This window comes from Rhipicephalus sanguineus, chromosome 2 (assembly GCF_013339695.2).
Source record: "Rhipicephalus sanguineus isolate Rsan-2018 chromosome 2, BIME_Rsan_1.4, whole genome shotgun sequence".
NCBI classification, from domain to species: Eukaryota; Metazoa; Arthropoda; class Arachnida; order Ixodida; family Ixodidae; genus Rhipicephalus; species Rhipicephalus sanguineus.
In genome coordinates, this window is record NC_051177.1 from 207,584,698 (window position 1) to 207,591,586 (window position 6,889).

At 45.2% G+C, this 6,889-nt stretch overlaps 1 long non-coding RNA gene across 1 annotated transcript; it reads right to left on the bottom strand.

Moving 5' to 3' along the window:
• Window positions 1-5,002: 5,002 nt before the first annotated feature.
• On the bottom strand, window positions 5,003-6,506 carry LOC119381458 (uncharacterized). Its single transcript, XR_005181456.2, has 4 exons — window positions 6,290-6,506; window positions 5,526-5,680; window positions 5,351-5,416; window positions 5,003-5,026 (listed from the first exon to the last, which is right to left on the bottom strand). It is a non-coding gene; the product is annotated as an uncharacterized LOC119381458 (long non-coding RNA).
• Between the last annotated feature and the right edge of the window lie 383 nt (window positions 6,507-6,889).

The following is a 6,889-nucleotide window of genomic DNA, read 5'->3' on the forward strand; positions in this document are numbered from 1 at the left end:
ATTCAGGAAATACAGTGATGGCAGTGGCAGTGGCAATGTGGTATGTATTTATTTATTTAAGAACATACAGCCAGTCCAATGCCGTACTTTAGATCGGACCAGCAATACAATGTGAATAACACACTACAAGAAATACACAAGGCGTACAGAACAATATGAAATTTGGAACAGATCATAATGTAGGAACTAGCGTAATTATTCGTTAAACAAAGAGCCCGAATGATACACAAACAAAACAAAGTTTCGTACCTACCGCATAATTATCACTAACGAGTAGTACAGTAACAGCAACTACCACTTATATACCATAATGGCTGGGCATATACACATGCCGCCTTGCAGGAGCTGAATAAAGTTTTTCATCCATCCATCCATATACACATGCAGCACAAAATTATAACGACACTAAGTAGTACAACAACTACGTAAGTATATGCTTGCAGACAAAGCTGCGGCACATGCCACCCACATTGCAAAGTACAGGGTAATGCAGGTACTTGTATATTTAATTACAATGCAATGCACAAATACACTTAGGATGTGCTTCAAGTGAACAAAAGGGCATCACATGATGCTGGCACTGAACAGTAAAGGTAGCTTAATAACTATTAAAATAAAACAAGAACAGCCACACTTAAGTAGTACAAGGACACCATACATTTTACACAAACTTTTCTACCAGTAATACCTAATGCTATCTGCAGCAACATGCATTCCAATGCTTCGGCTACCACACTTCTGTGAGCTTTGAATTTTTGTCATAAGGAGATGGTTTTTCTTTTTCACGAGAATTGAAATTCTAGTTCTTAAAAACGTGGCAAGGAGTTTGTCCGATATGCAGTGGCATGTAGGGAAAGCAATTGCCCATGTACAGGGAACTTTGAATGGTACTCTGAAGTTTAGATGCAGAAACTCTGTTTGCAAGCAATGCATCTTCATTTAGGCGCACATAATTTTCAGCAGTCTCTATTAACTGCAAGACAGCTGGTGATGGGACTGTCAATGCCGGCTTCTCTTTGTTGTAGCACTAAGCATTGTGAGCTTGTTGCCCTCGGCTGAGCTTGTGATCGCTTCAACACAGGCTTGACAGGAGTTTGCCTTCTTCACTTGTGCAACAACATAACCAGCAAGGTACTCCAAGGATTCATGTTCTAAGTCCTGAATATCAAGGAGGCCAGACGGACGAACAACATACATTTTGCTTTCATTTGGTTTGTTGTCATCAGCCATGCCAGTCAAGAGAAAGCAGTCTTCATCAGTGTAGCTGCCGCCCTTACTTGGCCTCAGAAACTGGGCCATCGTAGCAGCTCGAAGCGAAAACTTGAATTGAAGTACACGAGGCACCGGGTTTTTACACCTTAGTTTAGAGAAAAGATTCTCTAGGGCATCTTGGCCGAACCTGCTCAGGAGCAGAAACTTAAAGTTGTACTTTTCAAGAAACAGTGCCTACAGTAGCACACTGATGTTGTCGCTAGGATTAACGCCAGTCTGCACTGGTTTCCAGGGGCTTTTTTTCATCCCTAATACATATTTTTTCAAAAAGTGCAATTGTTTCTCAAGAAACTGAAGGGATTTTCCATATTCAACCTCATCAAAATGGCTGAAAGCCAGTTTTGTTGTTCTGGAAGTCATGAGTCTGAACCCAAGGTCTATCCAAATAGGTCGCGAAGCTTCGGGCGAAAAGCGGTTCAGATCCTATTGTCAGCGACATCAGCATGGGGAGTTATGGGAGGTAGCGATTGAAGCGCGACTAGGTGTGGTGGGAACAAACACTAATAACAAAAAACCTAATTTCATTCAACAACAAAATAATATTTATATTTTATGACCGAGATTTATTTCAGAATAACATTTATTTAGATCCAGTGTACAAAGAATTCATGAAAATGTATATGCATTATCAAAAATCTTCTTATTAGCGCCCTCTAAAGAATGACACATGTCATTGCTCTGCGACGCAGTCCTTGTAGTGTTCGGAAAGGCGCGCGTAAAGTTCGTCCTGCGGCGACACACCCCCTCAGGTGTGCTGGTGTTTCGCACTTGCATGCGTGCTGTGAATTATTGTGGTGAGAATTTGATTTTTGTGTGCGCGAAGTTGCGATGTGCGTTTCATCATTGGTGAACGTGTTGGCTACGGTGTTCAACGGACAACGGTACGAGGCGGCTAACATTTCACGCCGAACGCTTTCCTCGGTACTAGCGGAAACGATGTGGTGTTCCAAGGATGCAATAGCAACACGCGTACGCCTGGCGAGCCCTCTCTTCTAGATAAGACACCGGGGCAACGGTTCGGAGTAGTGTGCTTGCTGGATTTTCATGGATCAGTATTCCTGCTGCCCGGTTTCCTTCGTGAACATGCGGTGCCTACTATATTTCCGGTTATCGGTGAGCAGATCGCTAAGTTATCTGTCGCGCTACGATCGCTACAATTCGCATGTCTTGATATGTTACACGTAAGCTTAATTTATCGGAACAAAAGGCAAAACATAGTGCACGTAGTGTACGCACCTTTTGTACTTATGACATTTGTTGCTCATTGTGTAGGGTGTGTTAAATTGCTTTATTGTGACCATTGAATAAAACTGAAATATCATTATTTTGGCGTGACCAGGCGTCATTTCTTCTCGTTAGAACTGAAGCACGCATGCAATGCGCTCTTTAAGTCCCCTGCGCATGTGCGAAGCAAATAAGCAACGCTGCAAATATGAGATGTACGCTGCTGCCTACGTTATTCACGCTGTGGAAGATCACACGAACGCAGAATAAAAGCTCAGAGAATAAAGTTTCCTGGTAAAACCAAGGCGAATTCCACGACGGTACACTTAAACACGGCTGTTTATTCACGGGTCGATACTAGTTTAGCTAGCGTTGGCTTCAAGCGCATTCGCCAAGGGCTTGCCGGCTCGCTGTAGCGCGAGTCCTTAGTGATCAGGGGCCTAGGAAAAATATTTTGAGGTCAAATTTCGCGCTAGTGCCAACAAAATGACGTCACTTTTTTTACCGGACATTGCGTCACATCCGCTTTATTGTTCCGCCGGAAGTGTTCCCTCCTCACACAGATGGCGCCAAGCCCATGAGCAGCTTGATGAGCAGCCATTTTCTGAACGTATGGGCTTCTATGGAAGCTTCGCTACCATTTACATTTACCTTGTCTGAACCACCGAAACATCATCTCAACAACCATGCAGTTGTTAATGCTGATTTATGTCATGTCCCATTATCTACAAGCAAGCGTACTGCAGCAGCAGTGTCGCTGTTGATAAGGCTGAATGCTGGCCCCACCTTCATTTTATCATAATGGCTAGGGTCAACTGAAGAAGGCTTCAGGTGGGGAGCTAGCTTTAGCTCTGCACTGCTGTCTATCTCGACAAGCTTCTTTATAGGCTCGATAGATATTTCATTTCCTGGCAGATTGTTCTTTTTTCACTACTTCTTCGGGCAAGTATATCTTCTGGCCCTTAGTTAAGTGGCTCCTCAGGTTCTTAAGGAGATGAGGAACGTCAGCCATGAAAAAAAGTTGCCTAGATGCATCACATGGGTGGGGACACCAGGTTTTAGGCTTGCTGTGCTTGCCTACAATTATACCGAACAGTTTCCAGACGGCTTGGTTCCCCCCTCCCATGTCTGTCACCACAACATCTACTTTCAAGGAATTGCCTCACATGCTTTTATGATGACAATGATTATATCCTTAACTGTTTTGGCATGGAATGAATTTCCAGTCAAATGGTAAGCAGCTGCTTGCTTCCAGCGGGTTGTTATCCCACCGAGCATAAATATCAGCCCATGAGTGGCCAACAGTCGGGTGGCAGTGTTGCGTCTGCAAGAGGTATAGTGGGGCTCCAAGAACTGTTCCCGAGGATGGGTTGTACACTAAGCCTGGAGCAAGCTGCATCTCATCGAGCAATAAAGTGACGTGCCGCTTCTCTGGTGACATGAGGCTAACCTATGGAGTGGAAAGGTTTAGTTAGGAGATGCAAACAGCGGTGCTATGGTAACAAGATAGGTCAAGGGTCATGGGCACCTGTCTGTGCACTTACCTTCAGTGCGAGAGACTCCATGATGTCCTCCGGCAAACCTGGTGTGAAGTTGTACCCTTCCAAGTGACGATGTAGGGTGCGTTCTGTTGGCAGAGGTTGTCCAAGCTCTCTGACTGAGTCATAGCCACGTGCTCCACAGGAAAGTCTCATTTTCAAAGCTTTTATAACAGTCTTCTTAGTCCATCGAGTCCCCTGCATTGTTGCCATCTTGAGACATTTAACTTCGTCTTCATTCAAGTATTGTTTAGTCCTGCGACAAGCGCTTATTTGCAGTTAGTGCCTGCAAACGCTGCCTCTGAGCAAGTTGAAGCTTCCGTCGCGCCGCCTGAAGTTCAGTTTCAAGCTGTGCCACCCTCCTCTGCAGAGCTGCTTGTATCAACAGGCCTGCAATAGTGCACCGAAATTAGGTCTAAAGCAGTTGCCAATGCTAAACAGGCAAGAGCGGGGGCTAGGTGGTGCTTCATAATTGAAGATGTCACGCCGATACAGAAAGCGCATGCAAGGAACAGCCTGTTTGCTGTTCTCTGTATGTGTATTCTGTATCAGTGTGATATCTCCACTAGTTTTAAATAGCATTGTTAAGAATGCATTGCTGACAGCAAATGAACTGCATGAAAGCAGGGAAACTCAACACAGAAACATTAAATAAGCACAGGAATATCTAACATTCCCGCATGTTTCTTTTCCCTTGTTGCCTTCATGCAGTTCATTTTCTCTCACTTTGCATGAGTTGTACACAAATCGGTGCTGTTACGGGTATAATGTATTGCTTTTTACAAACAAAGGGCCTCAACCTCCTAGTAGCATGAAAACTTGCATTGAAAGAAAGGTTGTGTGAGCTTCCGTAAGTATGTCGCTATGCGCAAAAGAGGCATTGAATGATGGCACTCAACAAAATTCGAACAAAACTGTTTAACTCACCAGCCTGTGTACTTTCTGGCTGGAATGGGGCAGGAATCTGTGGTCTGGTTGCATATCAGGAACATCTGCATGGAGCACGAAGCAAGGTGACAATCAGCAGTGTAGAGAGGCATTGGTATCTCACATGGGGAATACACCTACTTTGGGCCACACAAAATATCTGCTTGTGTGCTTGGATCAGCTGTAGACACAGCTTTATTAGACGTGAAGGTAAGTTGGAACCATATTTTACAACACAAAAAAAGATTGTAAATTACAAAATATTAAATATCTCTGTGCTGTCTGCACGGCATATGTCGTCTGTACGTATGTAAATCGTTGAAGAGCATAGGCACGCAATTTGCCAGCTGATGGAAAGGTAAGAGCTCACAGACGGGAGAGAAACTTACCATTCTCGGTGTCCACTGGCTGGGGTTCGACATCGACCTGTGTGTTTTGCTTGACTTTGGGGTCATCTGGGACAAATGATAATTCAAGAGTTGTTTCATTGCAATATTCAAATTTGACTTGAACGCTGTGTATAGCATTCAAGATCATTTGTCCTAATGAACACCATGAACATACCAGTACTGTCCACTCTTGTTCTTTTTAGGGGGTGGCTTGCAGGGCTTTGCTACTGGTCGATGCAAAAAGATGCTTGGCGTCGCAAATGGCCTTAGCTTCTTTTCACCGGTATTCTTGAGAATAATCGGTTCAAACTGGTCTTCGGTGAAATGGTCCTGTAGCAGAGTTGGAAACGACTTTCTCAACATTTTGTAAACGAAGTTAAAAACGCGCGCAGAGATGGAAAGTCTAACAGTAGAACTCACTGCCGAAATTTATCAACTTTTATCGCTATAAGCAATAATAATAATTGCTGGGGTTTTACGTGCCAAAACCACGATATGAGTAAGAGGCACGCCGTAGTGGACTGCTCCGGTAATTTGGCGACTACCTGGGATTATATTACGTGCACTGAATACGCGCCGTACACGAGCCTCTAGCATTTTCGCCATCCATCGAAAATGCGACCGCCGAGGCCGGGATCGAACCGCGTCTTTCAGGTCAGGAGCCGAGCACCGTAACCGCAGTAACTGTCATACCACGGTGGCGGACAAATTTTGATCGCGTGCAACACAATGCGGATATCTGTCGGCGAGTTAGTGCGCTTCCCTCGCTTTATTTACTTGCCTGCTAGGTGACCTACGTCAGCGGGTTCATAAAGCACTAGAATGAATAATCTCGACAAATGTGGGCCATCAAAACCAGCGCGCACGAATAAAATGCTATTGCAGCTCGGCACATGCACGCGTATGCTTTTTCTTGCGCCTTTGTGTCGCGTTACTTACCTCGCATAGTCGTGCAGTGGCCGACGGTTCGAAGTCTTTCCGTCCAATTCTGTGCAACCACACTTTTCTTCTGGTTAGGTTCTGTTTGCCCGCGGGATGCAAAATAACTTCTTGCCGTCTTCCGTCCGGTTTCGGCACCCAAACGCGCAGCAACAAGGCATATCGGACTTTCCAGAACGAAATCACCGCACAACGTGCATAGCGGAACAGGCGAAGCGAGCGCTCTCCTCCCGGGGCGCGGGAACCTTCATGGCGGGGCAAGGTCACGTGTCACAGATCAGCCTATCGCGGGCGCCGTCGCTTCATGAAAGCTTTTCGATACTTTTGAATTTATTTGAGGGACTTTAATGTCGCTACCTTAAAATTATGGAGGGACCTTAGGGAAGGGGAAACGGGTGCCGGCGGCTCCGTTGGCGCAGCAGCCGCAGCAAATTAGTTGGTGGTGGTCACAACAGCGATCTCACTCAGCTTTTCTAAGCGGTTTTTGTTCTATCTCATCTATCGCAGTCATGACATGTCATGCATTCAGTTGAGTTCGTTCGCGTAATATGGTTAAATAGCCACTTAAATTTCCGTGTACGTGTGCCGAGCTCCTGGCAT